The sequence below is a fragment of the Spermophilus citellus genome (assembly GCF_964194105.1).
Source record: "Spermophilus citellus genome assembly, chromosome: 1".
Classification (NCBI taxonomy): Eukaryota; Metazoa; Chordata; class Mammalia; order Rodentia; family Sciuridae; genus Spermophilus; species Spermophilus citellus.
This window is the reverse complement of record NC_138182.1, coordinates 124,463,143-124,483,550: the sequence shown is the minus strand read 5'-3', so window position 1 is coordinate 124,483,550 and position 20,408 is coordinate 124,463,143. Positions and strand designations below refer to the sequence as shown.

At 48.5% G+C, this 20,408-nt stretch overlaps 1 protein-coding gene across 1 annotated transcript in view; it reads left to right on the top strand.

The window, feature by feature from the left end:
• The window catches only part of DOCK2 (dedicator of cytokinesis 2), a 400,926-nt gene that overhangs the window by 206,986 nt on the left and 173,532 nt on the right, over positions 1-20,408 (top strand). The gene's annotated exons all lie outside the window — the stretch shown is intronic.

The following is a 20,408-nucleotide window of genomic DNA, read 5'->3' as shown; positions in this document are numbered from 1 at the left end:
CAGGAACAGCCTTCACTTGGTCTGTGGGGCCAGCAGCCGAGACTCGGCAGTCTTTGCGAGCAGCTAGGGAGCACCTGAAAGGGAGGAGAGGACGTCACCCGACTGACCCCTGACTGAGTAGTTTTGAGTGAGAGGGTGTAGGAAAGGTCCCTCTGCACTGTTCTTCTCTGTGCTCCTAGAGAGCCAGGTGCCTTGTGGGTGCAGGGCCTTGGGACAAAGCACTCATCTGCCTGGATCCTGCACTTCCTGCACTCCCAGTTATCAGCCTGCTCCTCTTCATCAGCAAAGACCCACTTTAAATGTCATTCCGGAAGGAGCTTTTACAGTGACTCTCTCCTCATCCACACCAGTGCTAGTCCACTCAGGGCTCCCATTTGACATTCTCATCACATCCTTTAATGGTAGAAATTGCAGCTGTCATTAAATAATCATCTGGGGACTTATTTATTCAGTGTGTGTTGACCCTCTACCCTGTGCACCCTCGGAGGACGGGGCTGGGGCCACCCTGTGCACGGTGTAGGTATGCCCAGCCTCCCACCTGCTCCTGTGGCTGCTCACTGGGCATGGACCAGGGGAGCTGATGGCTGAATGAGCTCTGGAAGCCAAGGAGAGCCAGGGCGTGGGAGGGATGGAGGAACTGGGGTGTCCTACAGGGACGAGAGGACCCTGGTGTCTCTTTGCAGTGACTGCAGCCTCTTCCTAAGGACAAGATTTACCCCCTAACAGCTTCACTTTTACTGCCTTCCAGGAGATAACTATGCATGAAATTCTCTGAGGAACTTGTACCTTGTAACAATAACGGCCACCATTTATTGAGCATTTATTTTTACCATGCTGAGGGCTTTCCACACATTAATCATAACAACTCACATTTACTGAGCACTCACTATTGTGACAGGCGCTGTCCTAAGCACTTTCCAAGCTTTAACCCACTCGTTTGTCACCTAACTCCCCTGTAGAGATGGACACTGTCACTGAAACCATTTTACTTGCTCTCATTACTTGCAGTTCAGAAAGGTTAAGTGACAGGCCTAAAGATACACAGCTAGTGACAGAATCAGGATCTGAACCTCCACAGTCTGACTCCAGAGCCTGTGCTCTTAATCCCTGCTCCCCAAAGTGCCTTTTCAGTGTTGCATTATCTCATTGAATCCTCAAATAAAAACCTATAAGGTGTCATTATCTCCCTGGGACTGATGAGGTAACTGAGGAGTGGAGGAGCCAGGATTTGAACCCAGGTGTCTCCCATTCCCAAGTCTGTGTTCTTAACCAGGAAGTTTGATTCTGCTCCCTTCACATCTGCCTGGTACGTGGACAGGTGGACAGTGATTTGAGAATGGTTTTTAAAGCCCCCGGCAGACTTGAGAGATAAGAGACTGTCCCCTGGCCTCGTCAGAGCAAAGCCAACCAGAAGGCTTGCTGTAGGTTGGAGGGATCTGCATGAGTCCCAAGCCTTCCTGGTTGACCACAGGGCTTGGAGAGAAAATGAGTGATCAAACAGCCCACTGGAGTTTGGGTTTCCCTGACAGAGGAGTCGTAGCATGACCCAGGCTCGTTGGGTCAGTGCATGCAAAGCTGGGTCCACACAGCGATCAGCGTGTTTCTCATCCTTGCTGGCCTTACTGTTTGGCAGCCAGGTTTCTCCTGGCGAGTGCCAGCGAATGTGTGAGTGTGTGTCTGGGGAGGGGACCATCAGGTCTCGACAAGCTTCACGGGCTCCGCAGCCCGACTGTGGATGGCCCCATCTGCAGCTTTTCCAGAAGGTAGAGCCACTCTTAAGACAGAAGGAGTGAGCTCAGGTCACACTCACCTGTCTGCAAAGCAGGGCTGACCTGGAGAACTGTGTTTTCACTTAACTCTAGGGAGACAAGCCTGCTGGCCCGGATTCCCCAGTCATTCTGCACAGCAGTCCCAGGCAACCGGACTTTAAATCGAGGTTCTGTGTTTCAGCGACTTTGCATAAGGAATTTTAGGTCTAGAAGAATCCAGATTCTACTTCCTCATTCCATGACCAAGTCTGCCTTGTGTCCTCTTGGACACCTCCAGGGACATGGAGCTCATTACTTTATCCAATAGCCAAATGGTTATTCTTCAAATTAGTACTAGCAACTATTCATGGAAAATGTCCTGCTGCCAAGCGTTGTGTTGGCTTTGGCATTTGATCTTCAAAATAACTATGATCCCCATTTTGCAGAGTGAGAGACTGAGGTTTGGGAGAGTGTCACGTGCCTAAAACCCTCCATCTTGTGCCCTTCACCCTCGAACTGCACAACCTAGATCTTTGTGTGTCTGCTTTTGCCGATTTTGGACCAAGTTATTTTCCACTGACTCTTCACCTGCTCTTTAGTGTTGTATCAGGAACAACGTCAACTCTCACGAGCTATGATGGTCTGAAGCTGGTTGTCATAGCTCTGGCGTCTGGTGAGCACTGAGCACGTGCATCAGCAGAAGTGTTTTTCCATTTCCTCTCCTCCCTGGTCTTTGTAACACTCTTAGAGGAGGTACTGTCAGTCCCCCGTTTGACAAACAAGGACACTGAGGTGCAGAAGGAGAGCAATTTGTCCCAAGTTGCTCTCCTGGCAAATGACAGAACTAACATTGAAATCCCAGGACCGGCTCCTGGGCCTTCCTGCCTTCTTCAGGCCTGGAAGGGCTGATGGTTTGGTGCAAGGCTGGCCTCAGGATCAGCCTCCTCCACATTCCCCTTCTGGAAGCCGCCCTGGTTCTGTTTCAGCCCTGTCTCTTCTCCAGCAGATTTGTGTAGCCTTTAGATGTTTTCTTTTGATCTTTAAAAATAGTCAGCTTTCTGTTTATAGATTCAATATGGTCATTATAAAATCCAAACAATGTAGATAAACAAAGGAAAGGAAAAAAGAAGGAACCTCATCACCAAAAAAGAGCCACCAGGCACCCACAACTCGGTACAGCTCATTCTTGGCGTCTCCGTGCTGTGCTCAGGGCTCACATGGGTAGGATGTGCATAGCCAGGTTTGTGGACAGAAAGCCTCATCTCCACTGACCAGGCCAGAGGAAGTTCCCAGGTGGCTCATAGGCTTCTGCCTTCCTTTCCCAGGCTATCAGGACTCGGCTATCTACCGTGGTCTACTTATGTCCTTCTGTGGATAGTAACTTTTTTCTCAATATTTGATATTGCTAATGCTGCTGTAATTAACATTTTTTTTTTTTGTACATGAACCTTGGAGCAGTTGTCTAATAATCTCTTGGGAATAAATTCTTGGAAGAAGAATTAGTGAGACAGAGTAGCCACACATTTTACATTTTGTTGATAAAACCCCTTTACCACTTTTGCCTCCAGAAAGTTCTGCTAAGGAAGGCCTCTCCAAGGGTGTCTGTCACTGTGGTTAGTTTAAGATGTTTTTTTTTTTTCCCATCACTGACAATAAAGTGGAAGTGATAATGTATATCATTGTTTTTATTATGGAGCTTATTGAAGATTGGATTTTTTTTCACATTTGTTGGATTCATACCACATTTGGTATAGGTACTGAGTGAATAATTAAAAAGGAAAATATGAATAACCAAGCTAATGTGGAAGCTCTTGTGTCCTGGACAGAGCCTGGAAACTTTAGGAAACATGTGATTTTCATTTTAAATCAACCATGTATTTATGTCCCAACTCTTCCTCCCACAACGCCCACCATGACCGTGGAGTAGACTCGTCCTGAGGAGTGTATCTGCTGGGAGGAGTAACCGTGTGGAGGCCCTTGAGTCTGCTCCCAGCTCTCAATTAATTGATAGGGAGTTCCCCGGGCCTTGGTGGTTAGGGCTTAATTGATAGCCTGGCTGGAGTCCAGAATCGCTCCCCTGAGCCCTCACGGCAACCAGCGGCACCTTGTGGTTCAGCAGGTGCTCCTCTTACAATCTTGGCTCTGTCCTCTTTCGATTACTGACTCACTGAGCACAAACCACGTGTTTATGTTCCCACTGTGCCCTTGGCCCACGTCTGAGGGTCCTGGTGCAACCAGGGTCCATTTGACAGATACAGAAAAACCAAGCACTCTCTCCGTTGGTGGCAAACTGTAGGCCTTCTCCCAAGTGGGCACCCAGGTCTCTCCTTGGGTTTATGTTGGCACTGCAGGGAGAGCATCAGGGAAAGGCTGCAATTGATGACCTGGACTAGACTCTCCCACTTTTGACTGTTGAACAAGTGACGTGGCCTTTGTAGAGCCACACAGAGCCGCTATGAGGACTGCACGGGGTCACCTGAAATGCTCAGCACAACCGTGTTGACTCACCAGATGGAATCCACTGGAGGCCATGAGGGGACTCCAAGGGGCTTCTTGGTCCTTCCACTTTCCCTCGGGAGAGGGAACTGCAGGGCCGTTTGTGGGAGAGAATCGTGTGCCAGGAATCCTGCCCATCTCCCTGCCACCCCCGCACCCTGGGTATTTGGGCACTGCCCTTGCCTCTTTGTGATCATAGGCTGACTCCCCACCTCTTTCATTAGACCATCACCCCTGAAAACAGGATGTGGTGACAGTTTGCTCTGAACCCCAATCCTCGCTCCCAGCTTGGCAGAGCAAAGCGAGAGTGAATTCTTGGAGAATCAATGAATATAATCCCATGTCATCTAATCTTGCTTAACTTCTATGGCATAAAGTAGCTTTATTTATTTATTTTTAATTGATTTATTTTCAGAGGCAGGTTTTCACTATGCTGCCCACGCTGGCCTTGAACTCCTGAGTTCAGTCTACGGCCATACCACCCTGAACGTGCCCGATCTCGTCTGAACTCCTGAGTTCAAGGTGTCCTCCCGCCTCAGCCTCCTGAATAGCTGGGGCTGCAGGTATGCAGCATTGCACTCAGCAGCGGAAAGTATATTTATAGATGGCATGGAACAAATATTTGCATAACTGATTAATTAAGAGTGAATTAATTCACTTCCAACTTTCTTTGCCTTTCCATGATATATTGCCATTGGGTCTGGGACAAATGAACTACGTCTGTCCTTTGGTGTGTTATGCTTCCTCGATTTATGGCTCAGATTTAATTTGGTGAAACTTAATCGAGAGACTGTTATGATGTGCGCACTGTAATAAACATTCTGAAGAGAAATAAAACTGGATCTGTATTGGAGCATTAAGAAAGGGCCTTGTGATGCCAACCCGCTATGCAATGGACCTCTGGGAAGTGCTGCAGATTTTGGTCCAGGGTTGGGGATTGCAGGATGATTTATTTTCTTTCTTCTTCTTCTTCTTTTTTTTTTTTTTTTTCAGGGCTGAGGATTAAACCCATGGGTGTTCTATAGTGACCCTTACTATTTATACCACTAAGTGCATCCCCAGCCCTTTTTATTTTTTATTTTGAGACAGGATCTCACTAAGTTGCTGAGGTTGGCCTTCAACTTATGATCCTCCTGCCTCAGCCTCCTGAATCACTGGGATCACAGCACCCAGATGGAGGAAGGTTTCTAATTCATTTCATGCATCCAAATCCTGCTTTAAATATCAGGGTGCTTTTCATGTTAACAGGGGGTTAGACTCTCTTCTCTAGACCAGGAGCCAGTAAATGCCAGTAAATTTTTCTGCAAGGGACAGATAGTAAAGTGTTTCCAACTTTGCTAGCCACACATTCTCAGTTGCAGCCATTCAGCTCTGCTGTTGTGGCATAAAAGAAGTCCTAGCCAGCATATAAACTAGTGGCTGTGATTATATCTGATACAAATTTACTTATAGAACAGGCAGCTGAGTGGAATTGCCTGGGGCCTTGGCATCAACCCTTGCCTGAGCATCAGCAGCCCCTGGGTGGTGTTGGGGCTGAAGGCTCTTCATTAGGGACTTGCTGTCCGGAGGCGCCTCTGTTTACTGACATGGTGCCCACTCCCTCCTTCTGACTTGGAGTCAGTAACAATGACCTTTAGTATTTATACCACACTGCACAACTTACAAGGGCTGTTCAAATCCCATGTAATCCACACTAGGAAGGTTGGAAAGCATTGTCCATATTTTACACAAAAGAAATCAGACTCAGAAGGGCTAGAAGAGGTGTCCTAACTCCCAGGGTGAAACCTGAACCCAGCCCCCAGCTACCAGCCTCTGGGCTCTTGTGGTTGCTTGTCCCTAGCAGGAGGGTGCATTCTTATAGGATAGGGACACCACAAGAGACTCCTTTTCATTCTTTCAAGTGGTGTGTAGGCTGTGCTGAGGATGTGGGAGTACTTCAGAATAACTATTGATCACTTGCCCTGGGTCTTGCCATTCAAAGTTTCCATTCCCTTCGATGGTGCTCAGTTAATTGCTTGGTCAAATCTGTTGGCAAGCGTCCCTGCATAACCATCTAAAATCAAAGGGTTAATGCTGTGGTCCAAGTTTTCATTTTGTTTTTTCAATTTGAAAATTGCCCCAGTAGCTTTTGCAATAAGGAAAGGGGGGCTGATATAGATTTTGGGTGTATCCAAATCCACATTTTCTTTTAAATGGTCAAGAAGACAGAGGGAATTGGCTTTCTGGAATCACTGAGTGGGGAAGCAAAGTGTGGGTGTACTTGAGGACAGAATGAGGCACTAAAAGGTGAGGCTGAGATCCATACCTGTGTGTCAGGAGTCTGGAAGGATGTTGGCTATATACTGATAATGAAATCTTTTTCTCGTTTTTCTATGTGCCACAGTTGACCTTTTCAAACAATTTCTGCTCTGTGTGTTTTCATCTCCATCTCTTGTTTGTGCCACTGTGAGAGCGCTTGCTATTCCTGTCCTTCCTTTCCACCCTCCACACAGCAATCGGAGAAGTCTTTATAAAGTTTCCCATGTTGGGCCCCTCTTTGCAACCTGCAGAGGTGTCCTGCTACATTTAAATTCACATTCAAACTCCTTCCATGGTCTTGGAGTCCTCCTGTCATCTGGCCTCTGCCACCCTCTTGATCCTACTCATCTCATTCCCTTGTGATTCTCTGACCTGGGTCCCCTGGCCCCAGGTAGGCCAGGTCACTCCCACCACCTGGCCTTTGTGTCTCATTCCTCTTTCTTGTGCACTCCTCCCTGACACTCTTCCATGGCTGACTCTGTCACCACAAAGCCTCAGCTCTGAGGTGGTCATCTCCTGAAGACCCTCTGCAGCCCTCTCCACCTTCTGTGTCCATCTGTGAAGGAGCGCTATGGATGATTGGCTTGTGTATTTGTCATCTGTATTTGCCCCGTTCATTGACGAGCCTCTTTGTGTATTTGTTGAGTGAATGAGTGAATGAATTCTTAGGGTTAGAGGCTTCAAGGAATCACTGAACCTTAGAAATACACCCGAGAACTTTTAAAACTTTAGGCCTCCGGGAGTATCTCATTCAGTGATTTCCAAATTTCCTTTTAAAATGGAATCATCTTTCCAAATCCAAGAATTCCAATCCCTGCAACAGAATCAAGAGGAGCTGTTCTGGCAAAGTGTGGAAGCTTAGTGCCCCCAGCCACTGAGCCTCCCCCTGTAGTCTCCATGTACACTCAGGCGAAAGCCTACCAAGACAACCCCTTCATTTTACAGATGGAGAGACTGAGGCTCTGAGAGCCTCCTCCCCCTATTAATGCCTCTAGAGGATCAGGGTTACAGGTCTGAATCCTGGGCCCCAGATGGTTCCTGGCTCAGAGCAGGAGCTACAGGAATGCTGGTTGAGCCATCTGAATGGCAGGCGGAGTCGAAGGCAGAAGTGCAGCTGGACACCAAGTCTAGGGCCTTCAGATCTCCAGCACAGCAGGGAGGACAGTGGAAGAGACACAGTCTCCCTCTGGCCTAGGTTCAAGGGACTCATGGAAACAGACCTGGGGGAGGGCGGGGAGCAGGGGGCAGGTCAGCTCTGCAGGGCTGTTTCTCCCACCACTGTGCCCACCGAGTGCATTCGTCAAAAAACCCAGGATGGACATGGTTCTCTTCTCCCTCTTCCTCTTATCTTTCCCTTTTCTTTCTTCTCCTTCCTCTTTCATTTTTAAACAAAAAATAAATAAATGCTTCAGGCACGCAGGACTGCAGAGGACAGTCCAGAGAATGCAATGAGCAGGGCAAAGCCACGGCTCAGCTTAAGACATCAAATGCTACAAATCCAGTTGGTCTCCCCCTCCCGGTCCTCTCTCCTCCTGTTTCCTTCTCATGGCTCCTCCCCAGCTCTCTGTTCCCTCGCTTGCCTCTACCTTTTCTCTCCCCTGTTCCCCTGCTTCCTCCTCGCCTCCTCCCCCTCTCTCCCTTCCCAGCCCCTGCCCCTTCTCCTCTTCTTTAGTTAAGTATTTTTGCAGCAGTGATTCAATCCTTTGGCTGTTCTTTGTCAAGACCGGGATCTCAGCATTTCTTCAAATTTCCTTTCTGGTGCACCTCGGGCATCTGTCCCCAGAGACTATGCCCTGGCATGCACACGTCCCTGTGAGAGGCACTGATGCTCCTGCTGGACTTCCAGAGGTCACCTTCAGCTTGCTTTCTCTGGGGGAAAAGCCTGACCACCCCTGCACGCACCTGCCAGGCACTCGGTCCAGCTTCTCCTCACAGATGAAAAGAGCAGCGGTTTAATATCACCTCAAGATTTCTCAGCATTTTTAATTCTTCGCTGAGACTTTCCTGGGATTTCTAAAGGCATTTATATTTCACTATATCACTGGGAACATTTTCTTATCCTTTTTTTAGGCTGTACTACTATGACTTGAAAACATTTGATAGATGCTTTCTGGACCATGCACTGGGGGAGCTTCTTGCTCAGACAGATAGAAGAATCTAGAGCCATTTGGACTGAGCACTGGAGGAATTACTGTCAGGTGAGAAGGGGAGGGCAGAGCTGAGCCACTGTGCCTCAGTCCCCTTCTTCATAAAGCTCAAGCCCAGGCATGACAAGAAGCTGGACAGCCAGGGACTGAAATTGCTGTGAACACATTCATCCACAGGGTTGGCAGGCGCCACAGGCTGCTCCTGGGCTGAGGTGTGAACACTTCCTGTTTCCAAGTCAGGGAGGGGGTCCAGTGACAGTGGGAGAAGTCAGGAAGCTCCTTCTCCATCTCAGTGCCACCTCACTGGGTTCTGTGGCACCTGGGAGCTCTTTCCCTCTTTAGTAGTCCAAGTTTGTGCTCGGTGATCGCATCCAACTGCAGATTGTCTAAAGCTATTATGAAGCAGCTGGAAATGTCTTCCTGTTGTGAAGGGACCCCGGCTCCTACCTTGGGAGTCGGACAACTTTGGCTGGTTAGAATATTAGTACTCAGACTAGAACCAAGAATGACTCCAGGGACCCCTTGCTTTTTTTTTTTTTTTTTTTAATTTTCTAGCTCCTTCCTGTCTCCCATCATCTTGCAGATGAGGAAACTAAGGAAGAAGGGAAAGATTGGGCTCAGATACATGTGGTCTGACAGGACCAAAAGAAAGGTTAACTTTATTAGATCAAGGAACTTCCCCAGAGGCTGGAGGAAGCCAAGGACCCATCCCGGGGTGGGGGCCAGCAGAACCGGCCCCCAGTGTGGGCTTGGCAGGACCCCCACCCCTGACAGAGACACACAACACACACCCGGCTGGGACAGTGTTGGGTCCTGAACTCTGCAGTGTGCCACCCGCCCCGGTGCAGCAAAGCCTTGGCGAGCGGCCACGGTGAAGGTTTCCCGCGTCTGGATCCCTGCCCACACTGCAGAATTCTCACAAGGGGAAGGAAGGGGGGAAGTTTATGGCCTGATCTAATCGCAGATGAAGGAGAATTGTGGCAGCCAGCAGCACACGGGCTCTGTTAAAGAGCCCACCCTTCATTCCGAGGCACTTGAATGGTGTGTCCAGCATATTTGCACAGGAGCTGAGAGCTCAGCAAACAGTGACTACCACTCTCCAGGGTTACAAGTATGTATTAGGTGTCAGGTCACAGAGATAGGACAGCACCCTAGATGCGAGAGTCCTTGTTGGGAACTATGGAAAATCTCCACGTTCAAAGTGTAAAGAGGAAAGTTTAAGGAGACAGTGCTGCAAGGGTGTCACCCGGTGTTGGTGCTGTGGTGCTCTTAAGGGACCAAGAGCATCTCTTGGCCTTTGTGGACTTTTTCCTCCCTTCTAGTCTCCTGTAGGAACCTCAGACCACTGCTAGAATCCCTGTCCCATTTTGGGACATACTTTCTGAGTGGGCTAGTTGTGAAGCCCCATCTGCCTCCTATGCAAATAGGAGGGTTACAAGGACACTTCTAATTGCATCTCACTTGACGGGCCCACAGTGTTTGCCTAATAACAAGGATGTCCCGTGTGGGTTAAATCACACAATTACAGAAGCTCAGGTACAAACACCCTCCTTCTGTTTTCCTCCTTCCCCTTCCCTTCCTTTCCGCTTTATTAAAAAAAAAAAAAAGGAAAGTGAGTCAAGAGAGTCAGGCATGGATTCTTGCAGGAGCCCATCTTGCACGCAGCCCCACTCCTCACCCTGCAGGAAAGGAGATGGAGAAAAGCCCTGAGCCAGGGACACCTCGCCTGGGTCCAGGCTGTCCTTACTCCTGGCCGCCTGCACTCACCTGGGTCTTCCCCTCTGCCCTGGCATCCATTTGTCCTCTCTATTTGAGAGTGGGGTCATAGTCCCTGAGGATCCCCTGGGGCCCCATCATGCCCCGCTGTGGGGTCTGCCCTCCCTCCGCACCCCAGTTGTAACCATGACTCCCACTAGCAGAGGTGAATTTCCATCTCCTGAAATGAACTACTCATAACTACTTGGCTAAGGCTTTTTCTTACCAAGAGTTATTCATGTGTTTACCCTGAATTCTGCTGGATGACTTAGGAGGAGTCACCTCATATCTGAGCCATTTCCGCATTTGAAAATGAGAATGATATTTGGCTTATATAACACAGTGTCTGGCACATAACAGGTACAGTGAGGATCTCCCAGCAGGGCTGCTGGCTTCCTTCCCTCCTTCCTGCTTGCCTATTTTGTTGCCTAGAGATTGTCTCCTGATTCCTCCTGCCCTTGTCTTGCCTGGACATGGACCTTTGTACAAATGGCACGATCTCAAGCCAGGCTTTGGCTGCTCTCCATGATCCCGGTTGGGCCAATGACTGGGGTGGCCTCTCTGACCGCAGAGGGGCTGTGGTAGTTAGATTTTCATTGCGGTGACAAAAGACCTGATGTAGATAAGCAAAAAAGGAGGAAAGGTTTATTTGGGCTCATGGTTTCAGAGGTTTCAGTCGACGGTGGGCTGGCCACATTGCTTGGGGCCTGAGGTGGGGAAGAACATCATGGAAGAAGATGTGGCTGAGGTGATCTGCTCAGCTCCTGGCTGGGAAGCAGGGAGAGAGGACGGGAGCAGGGACAAGTTGTAGTCCCCAAGGACCCACTCCTTCCAACTTCCTGCAGGTTCCACTTCCTGCAGTTTCCACTACCTCCCAATAGTCCATTCAACTATAAATCTCTCAGTGGATCAATCCATTGACAAGGTCAGAGCCCTCGTGATCCAATCACATCTCCAAAGTCCCCCCTTTGGACATTGCTGCACTGGGGATCAAGTCTTCAATACACGAGCCTTTGAGGGACAATGCAGATCCCAACCACACCAGGTGCACAGGCATTGAGAAGAGAGCCCAGTGCACCTGGACAGAGCTCAAGGGAGCCAGAAACCATTGCTGCTGGGTGGTCAGTGGTGAGCAGCTCCCCAGAGCTCATCTGGATATTCCTGAGAGTGAGGTCCAGGATCTTATGGGTCCAGAATTGCTGTGAACGCCTCACTTCATCTGAAATATCAAGATCCCCTCCAGAGTTAATAAAGGCTTCTGCACAGCAAAGGGAACAATTAGGGATGTGAAGAGAGGACTCACAGAAGGGGAGAAAGCCTTTGCCAGCTAGTCTTCCGACAGAGGATTAATACCTAGAGTACATCAAGAGCTCCAAAGACTTTACACCAAAAAGTCAAATAACCCAGTTAATAAATGGGTAGATGAGTTAAGCAGACATTTCTCAAAAGAAGACATACAAATGGCCAGATAATGCATGAAAATATATTCAACATCATCAGCAATTGAGGAATTGCAAATCAAAACTTCACTGAGATTTCATCTCACACCAGTCAGAATGGCAGTCACCAATAACACAAATAATAATAAATGCTAGAGGAGAGGAAGTGGAGAAAAAGGAACACTTTCACACTGACGGTGGGACTGTAAATGAGCACAAACATTATGGAAATCAATCTGGAGGGTCCTCAAAAGATAGGGAATGGAACCACCATATGATCCAGCTATACCACTCCTTGGCATTTATCCTAAATTAAAGTCATTATACTACAATGACACATGCATACCCAAGTTTAGAGCAGCAGAATTCACAACCGCCGAACTATGAAACCAGCCTAGGTGTCTATCAACAGATGAGCAGATAAAGAAAATGCCGTGTATATACACAATAGAGTTTTATCCGGTTGTAAAGGAAATTTATGGCATTTGCAGGAAAAGGGATACAACTAGGGACCTTCATGTTAAGTGAAATAAGTCAAACTCAGAAGGTTTTATTTCATATGTGGAAGCCAGAGAGGAAAAGGGAAAGCAAAGGTGGGAGTGGACCTCCTAAAAATCAACGGGAGATCTGTAGAGGAAAGGGACTAAGGGGTCAGAGGAAATGCTGGGGAGGGATACTGGTCAAATTGTATTATAGAGTGTGCATATATGAATACGGAACAGCAAATCCCATCAATATGTCCAACTATAATGCACCAATAAAAATGTGGGGAAAAAGATCCCCTAAGTCCCATGCAGAGTGGTTCAGAGAGGTCTGGTAACTTAGGGGGTGTGGCACAGTGCAAGGAAGCATCCTTCTGAGGCCAGACCTCCTAGGTATCAAGGCTAGCTCTGCCATTTTCTGCATCTTAGATGGAGGCTAAATTACTCACCCCTCTGTGCTTCGATTTCCCCTGCCTAATACCTAACTAACGATATCACTTTAGAAGGTTGACACGAGGTGACACACTTGTAAAGCATTCAGGAAAAGGCCTGTCAGGCAGGAATCACTTAATAAACTTTGGCTCCTGCTATCATTACTATTGGCAGCACCATCGTTCTGAGCATGAAAGTGTGAGAACCAACAAAGAGGCCTGTTCCTTCACCAGTCCCCACTCAAAACTCTCATCTGTGAAGCAGAAGTATTAATGGTACCTCTCCTGCCTCCACACACCGTGGGTGTGGGGATTCATTGATCACGTATAAATGGATAAAACACAGGAACTATAAAACCAAAAGTGATGAGTATATGACTAAAATAGGAAATAAAAACATGAAGTTAGATGAGTGGAGAAACACCAAAAATGAGCTTTGGTATGAGCTTCCTAGTAAACCAAGGGGAAAAGGGAAACTTCATAAAACATATCCTTATCACTACTTAGTTCTGGGATGTGTATTATTTTATCATGAGTCACAAGGTTTCATAGCTCTAAGAGGTCTTTAATCAAAAGAGCATTCACTTTGAATTTTTTGGCAGATCTGAAATTTCAGGCCTCAACTCTGAGAATTCTAAAGGGATTTAAAAGGAATCACAGTAAAAGTGGTTGATGGAATATGAGGTTTTTAACCCCGAGAAGATTGATGGCAGGAAAGACATGGTGGTCCACTGAAGCCTCCCCTGCAACATCAAGTGGGAAGTCAGGTTGTCCTGTGGCTTTTCCAAGGACAGAACCATAGCCCATGGCCAGGTGCCTCAAAGATGCAACTTGAGTTCTAGCAGGAATTCCCCAGACTTGGAGGAGACCACTCCTGCCCTGTGGTTGGGAGCTCCCTGTCTATGCATGTGCCTGTCTAGAAGGCCACTGTCGGGCCACTCAGGAAGCTCACTGTGTTGTCAGGGAGCACAGAGATGGCTCCTCCCTCCAGGTCATGCTCAGGTTCCCCAGGTTGTAACAGGAGAGGACCCTCATGGGAAGGGACGCGCTGTCCTCACCTGACTGTGGATGACCAACTGAGCGCAACGTGCCCTACAGAGTCCAGGAGCAGACTCCTAGAGCAGCCAAGCCACTTTTAAAAATGATTATTTACAACGAGGAATAAAGTGGCCAAGAGGTTGTCAGTACTTGGAGGAAGTTCCCCTCGACACAGGGAGCAGTGGCCCCTGCGCCTGACCTTTCCTTATGGCTTTTCCTCTGCTGCCCCAGCTGCTTCAGCACCTTCTGAGACTGGCGTCAGCCAAGGGTGCCTGGACAAGTTGGCACTGGGCTTCTGCAGGCCTGCCCCAGCTCTCCTCCATCCCAGCCATCAGCCCCAGGGAGCTCTTCTTGGTCAGGGCCACAGCTTCTCAGCGTCACAGTGCTGGGCCCAGAGCAGACAGGAGTGCCAGGTGATCAGGAGCACAGGCTCTGGCACCTGCCTGCTGGGATCTGAATTCCAGCTCTGTTGTCTACTTAATTGCAACCTTGGTCAAGGTATTGCAATACTTTGAGCCTCAGGTTTGTTATCTTCAAAATGGGATTGACAGGATTAACAGAATTCCCTCTGCATGCACACATGCACACGCGTGCGTACACACACACACCACACAGGATTGCAGTATGCATAAAATAAGATAATGACAATTAGGCTCTTAGCACAGTGTCTGTCTTAACTACTCTATCAGGAGTCAGCAGCTATTTCCTTCAAGGGTTAGGTAACAAATATTTGTAGATTTTTAGGCCTTGTGGTCTCTGATCCAACTATTTAACTCTGCCCACTGTAGTATCAAAAAAGCTATGAATGACACATAAATGAACGAGCCCGGTGATGTTCCAATAAAATTTTATTTACCTGAACAGAAAGAAGGCAAGGCCCATGCATGCTGAACCCTACATGAAACAGGAAGTCAGAAGGCCAGACAGAAACTTAAGTGGCAGAGTGGTGGTTTCAACAGCAGCAGCTGGTAGCTATGAGCTCAGACCATGGAGCAGAATCTGTCTGGGTTCAAATCTGGTTTGGGTGAATGTTGTCAACTCTCTGAGCCTTGTTTCCTACTACATAAGGTACAAGATGAGAGATAAAAGGAACCTTCCACAAATGGCTGATGTGTGATTCAAAGATGTGAAGCAAGAGCTCAAAAAATTTTTAGCAATGTGGAAGGTGGTGACAAAGTGACTGTTGATCTCAAGTAAGTTCGATTGAAGCACAGCTTACCCTGACCTTGACCATGCCCACACAGCATGGCTCATCAGGCAGAGCAAGAGTCTTAGATCCTGCGAGTGCCTGCCGTCCTGCCTGAGTCTTCTAGTTCACTCTCTGTGAAATGGGGCCAGATGTCCCCCAGTGTCCATGCAGAGCTAGCTACCTACCTACAATGAGACCATGGAGGGGGAGCCAGTCCACGACTCAGAACTCAGGCGCCCAGTCAGCACCAAATTGACACTGCAGGTTAGAAATGGGCCTTGGCATTTCAGTCTTGCCTTCCCCCGGTGGATCTGAGGATAGCAAGGCCAAAAGATCAATTTTGGATAATATGAATTTTTGTTATGTGCTGTGCAGAGCTGCTTGGAGACTCAGGTTTGCAGAAGCTCTGGGCAGCTCCTTGGCATTGGATTGCTTTAGTTTGGTAATAGTGTCCTGGAAACAGACCTCGTCACAAAGCACATTGTGTTGGAGGGAGATATTGCTGTCAAAGGTGAGGGCACAGCGTTCCTTTCTATTCGTGTTGATGCAGGAAGACTGCCTAGCAAATGGCTTTTCCCAGGGCTCAGCTCATGGCTTTTTTCTTTTTTTATTGCAGAAGTTTTTTTTATCTTTACCTTCTTTGTGGCTCTTACAGCCCTAATTAATGCTATCAGGCATCTGCCCTAATCATATACTATAATCACTATTGATTTTCACTTGTGTCATCTCTCCACCAAGGCCATGAGACTCTCACAGAATTTCCTATTTCTCTTCCTAACACCAAAGCCACAAACTGCCTTTTCCCTCCCTCCCTACTTCCTTCTTTCCATTCTTGCATTCCTCCTTTCTTTTCTTTCCTTCCCATGTACTTCTGTCAAGCACCCGCTATGGGTCAAGCCCGAACTCGCAGACGTCAAGAGTGAGGGAATGAGGCGGGGGAGTAAGAGTCAGCGAGGAAACCGGCACGCGCTTAGCAAGGTCGGAGTCCTGTGGAAATCCAGAGTTTGGGGGCCCCAACCTGTTGTAAAGTCAGGAAGTGCTTCCTGGTGCAGGGCACGTCTGAGCCTGGTTTCTAGGACGAGTGGGAGTTCAAATAGCTCAGTCACAAGGAAGGTTATGTCTGGGTCCAGACAGAGAAATGAAAGCTCTTCCTTCCCCATGAGCGTGGCTATTGTGGTGGGGCCAGGGGAAGTGGCAAATGCCAGCAAAGACTGGCTGGCAGGAGGCAGGGATGAAGGAGATGCCCTGGAGTTACTTCCAACATCTTAAAGCTTAGGTGAGCAGCGCATTTGTAAAGCAAACTTAAATATCACGTCTCCTAGCATTTGGATGTAATTACATTAAGAGTATTATCTCCTTGGTCTGCTGATGCCAAGTGGAAACTTTGATTAGCAGTACTGCATGCCTTTTTGATGAGTAGGGCAATGGATTAGGCCCGTTATGGCTTCATATGTAAATCTCATCCCTCTCTTTTGGTATACGAAGTTGTGGGGGAGAGGAAAATCACCAGAGATTCTTGGTGGTGAGAAAAAGAAAATATATTTCTTCTTCTCACCGAGATTCAGATAAAACTTGGTCTGGAATTGGATTTCAGTAAAGCAGCAAACAAAGCCAAGCCAACATTGATCAGGAGTCTACAAGGCCTAGCACTGGGTACAACTGGTATACCAACCTGCTGTGGTGCCACCCATTGGAACTTAATTCCTGGTAGAAGTCAATAGTTAGCAAATAAACACACAAATAATGAACATGCAATTGCAAAATGTGCTAAGCGTTGTGACCAAAAAAAGGAATCCTATGAGAAAATAATGGGGAAACCTAATATGTGTTGGTGGTGTGGGGGAAGTGACACTTGGACTCAGAGGCACTGTGGACTTGGCCGGGTGCAGGGGGAACATGAGAAGATAATGTTCCGGGCCAGAGGACACTGTGGACACTGGCCCCGGGCAGAAAAGGCACTTGGCCTTCGTAACAGCTAATGAAAGGCCAGCAATCATGGCTGGAGCCCAGAGAACAGGCCAGAGTTGGCCCCGAAGAGGCTGCCAGGTCAGCGATAGCGGTCCCAAAGGCCGCATTTGTCTTTTGGTTGATTCTGAAAACATGATGACTTCAAGAGTTTTAAGCCATATGGAGTGTGGTGGGTCAGGGGGTGGGGTAAGGGGAGGGAGGGAGGGAGAGACAGAGTACATTTGTGCTTTGAAATGATTTTTTTCTGATTGTCCTGATGAAAAGGGACTGGACAGGGGTGAAGTGGAAGGAGCATGACCAGTGAGGTGCCTTGGAGGTGAGCACTGGTGCACAGGACCAGGTGGTAGCACTGAAGGTGGTGAGAACTGAATAAATTAAAAATGCTGTGGGTGAACGGGGCAAAAGCATGATTAGTCATCCAGGTGGTGCTGAGGTGGACGAGGCAGAGGGAGGACATTAGTTTGGTGGGAGCTGACTTGGACAGCAGCACTTGCAGTTACTGAGACCAATGGCTTCAAATAGCTTTGCTGCAGACACCTGGAGGTATTTTCTGGACCCTCAGTCACATGTTATGATGTGACCGCCATGTTTGCTTACAACTTTTCGAGTAGAAGGAACGCCCCCCTTTTCTCTGTGTCTGGCCAGTTTGCCAGAGTGAGTAGATCAGGGGACAGTAGAGTCATCTCCTACCCTCAAGTTTGGAACAGGGTGATACACACCCTGCCATCTAAGAGACTGCCCTTCCAAAAAAAGGGACCACCTAGATGCCCAGTCAGTCTAACCACCTGGTTCTCCATCTCTCTGTGCCAGAGGAGCCACAGGGAACCCAGACACAATGAGGTCATCTTCACTTGCAGGGACTAAACCACCTCAGAAACACCACAACACACTGAAAACACCAAAGCCCGTGCAGGAGGGGAAGGACCACTTAGTCCAAGAAGGATCCAAGAGGCATGACGGTAACCAACACCACTGAGCACTTGCCATGGAACCCCCTTTAGGAAGCCAAAGCACAGAGAAGCTGAGTGCCTTTGCCAGGCTCACACAGTAGTAGCTAGTACAGCAGGGGTGTTAGCTCAGGGACTTGTCCTCCAATGTTCCTGTCCTTAGCTACTGTGTCATTCTGTAGCAAGAGGCTGCAGGTCACAAAGGCCTTGGAGGGGAGGGTCTTGACCAGTAGAGACAAGTAGAATATCCTGAGTCTCAACTACTCTGTGGGATAGATGTTGTTGAGGTTGTACAAGGTCACCTGCATGAGGTCACCTGGGAGCCCCGGTTCCCAGTGTGACACTGAAGGTTTTACAGTGGGGACCTCTTTTCCTGTTTATGCACTCCTTCCTTAAATCCTTCATCTGTAGGAACAAGGATGGTCACTGGGAAGGCAGCAGTGATCTGGAACATTCCTCCAGAGCCCACGGTGTGTGTGTATGGGGGGGGGCATAAAGAAAGGCTTCACTTAACTATAGTGTGGTAAGTCCCACCTGAGGGATCCAGGGCACTGTGGGAGGCCCTTGGCACAGTAGGCCTGCCAGTACCTTTTGTGGTGGTGTGGGGGCAGCAGAAGGGCATCTAGCAGAGGGGGCAGGTGGGCAGGACTGGCCTTCTGACTGACAGAGTGAGGAGGTGCAGGAAGGGAACGGACTCAGGCCGCAGTGGGGACCCGTCCTCCAGGTGTGGAGATCAGAGAAGACAAGGCTCTTTTGAGGTACTGCTGGGAGGGTGGCCTTGCTGGAGGGGGAGCGCGGGTGGAAAGAAGCCAATCTGGACAGAACACACCTGGGGCCAAGTCCTCTCACTAGAGGTTGGGACCTCGCCCTGGGGCAGCGGGAGCTGTGAGAGGGGAGAGGGTGGTTGCTTCTTTGGAACACTCTGGTTCTTTGTACTATCTTGGGCTAAAGTGATGAGCTGGCCTGGTTCTTGGCAAGAGTCTGATGATCTGGTCCCCCAAAGTGGTTTAGTTTGGCTCTAAGAGAGCTTTCCCCTGAGCCTTAATGGAAGCTGTCCCTCCTCCATCCCTGGTGGGCTTTCCAAAGAGCTGGGCATTTCATTTCAGAGACACTTGCTCCGTGTCTTTCTGTGCCCCTCTGCTTGCCTTCCTATGGGATGTCTGCCGTCTCTCCTCGGGCTCGTTTCTGAGCAGCTTCCCCGTCATGGGAGTCGGGGAGGGTGCGGGTGGGCATCTCTCCAAAGCCTGCAGGAGGGAGGTGGGAAGGGGCTGGCAGAGATGGAGGTCGATCGTGGGCCTTTAGGTTGCTGGAGACTTCAGGGCCCCTAGAGACCCTCTAGGGTCTCTCAGTTAATTAAGAAGGACCCTCATTTAGATGGACAGTGATGGTCAGATGGGCTGGAAGTTGCTACGACTCACTGGGAGTGAACGGTATTGGCTGTGCAGGACTTTCCATCAGCAACGCTGGGTGGAGCTAATTTATGGGTTTATTAATCCCCAAATCATTCCTAATAAGGGCCACCTCTGTGTGGGAGCCTGCACAGAGCGCCACGGCAGCTTTGCGTCGTCCCCCAACAGAAGTGGTGCAGTGTGAGGGAAGGAACGGGCCTCTGGAGCCAGGCAGACCCAAATGGAGATCCAGCTCCACCACCTTCCAGCTGTGTGACCTCAAACAAGCTCCAGAATCCCTGGGAGCCTCAGTTGCTCATTGGCAAAAGGAAGACACTAGTCATTACCCTCTCATTGGGGTCAGAATTAAATGAGGTCATGCAGAGTGCTCAGTAAGTACAGGTGCTGAGACATAGATTTTTTTTTTTTAATATTGGGCTTAATAGGTTTATGAACTCAAGTACCTTCAGGGTAACATCAGTGGGTAAAGCAGACTGGGGTCAAGATAGGCAGAGAAAAATGCTATAAAGCAGACAGTTGCCACTTGACTTCAGGCTCCATTGTTGAATAAAATATAGACCCAATATTATTAGAGGCAGTGATTTTTTTTTTTTTTGAAGAAGCTAGAATTTAGTGTTAAATATCCCAACTTTCAATTAGTTGGTAACTGATTTAAATTTTTTTTAAATCAAGGGCAAAAAAAAAAAAAACAACACATCTGAAAGCTTCTCCTTTGCCACCTCTGAGTTTTCCTTTCTGCAAAAAACTGATTTCAAACTGGGTCCCAAAAATGAATAGCTCAAGGCTGCCAATCAAAAAGCATGTTGGGAGATGGCAGCCTGTGGTAGGGGGAGGTGATGAAATGCCCCTGGTCCTTCCAGGTAATGGGATTCATCCATCCCACCCTGCACATAGGCCTGTATGATGTTTGGTATCCAACCGAAATAAAGGACAGGTGGGGTGGGCAAGGGTCATGCAGGTGAGACCTATTATGTGCATCCGTGGGAGCAGGAGGGAATGACTGCATCTGCATCCAGGAATTCCCACCACCCACCTTCTCTGCTCACCTGGCTGTACCTGCT